The sequence below is a fragment of the Aplysia californica genome, unplaced genomic scaffold (genome assembly GCF_000002075.1).
Source record: "Aplysia californica isolate F4 #8 unplaced genomic scaffold, AplCal3.0 scaffold00402, whole genome shotgun sequence".
In the NCBI taxonomy this organism is placed as follows: Eukaryota; Metazoa; Mollusca; class Gastropoda; order Aplysiida; family Aplysiidae; genus Aplysia; species Aplysia californica.
Window position 1 is genome coordinate 17,317 of NW_004797672.1, and position 1,075 is coordinate 18,391.

Sequence of the window (1,075 nt, forward strand, 5' to 3'; positions counted from 1 at the left end):
AGGGGGGGGGAACTTTTAATGCTACTCGTACTATTACTACTACTACCATAAGATAAGTTCCTGTTTGAACAACAGCCTTGCATCAGCATCCTCATTCATCTGGGAGTTTTTTCACCATGTGGGCCTAGTGCTATTAATGAGTAGGTGTTTTTGTTTTTGTTTAACATTTTTGTTTTTCTTTTCGCTGTCGTGTGGAACATCTGCACCTATCCCTCACTGAGGTACATAATATAGTGCGGTCAAAAATTCGTTGCGCAACTTATTGTCAAATAGTTCCTAAACTATCAAACATAGACTCCATTTTTTGCACAATGGTTCGTATCAAATTTGTCTTAGCTGATCAATAGTTTTATGAAAAAAAAAACGCCAAAAATAATCAAGCCTCAATTATTGTGAAAAAAATAGGATTACGTTAAGACAAAATGATAACAACTGCTGTGCAACGTGTTGGGGACATTGATTCACTCGTTAAAGAGGCATATGAGGATAAGTTGCGCACGAATTGCTGACCGCACTTTAGTAATCGGGAGCTTGCGGGGTCGGGGGTTCGAGTCGCCGGCCCGACGTTGTGTTCTTGGGAAAGTCACTTTACACGAATTTGCCTCACTTCATCCATGTGGAAATGGGAACCCGGCCAGAGACCGCGAAAAATCTTGTCAGTATGTTAGTGTTTTGGCGCTTATAAAAGGCTGCTTGAACTGTATGCTTCCCAGGAAGTTGAGTTTGTTTCAGAGTGCTCTCAGGTCTGCTGGGGCAATAGTATAGATTGTGAAACGCATAGAGCCTGCTGTTGAGCGGGGATTTGCGCTATACAAATGCTATCTTTTGTCTATTATGATTAGTTCTGTGACAGTTCACCTATAGCTTCTTAATTCTTTGTATTCATCCAGCAATTTTGCTCTCACTTTTAAAGCACGCTTCACACGTACTTGACATATATGAAGCACAAATAAAATGTGAGGCAGCGTGCTGGAATCAGGCTCTCGTCAAAATAATCAAAGTGAAGAAATTTCCCTTTTTCCGCTGATTTGTGAATGTTTATCAATTTTAAAAAAACATTTTTTTTTAAATTTTT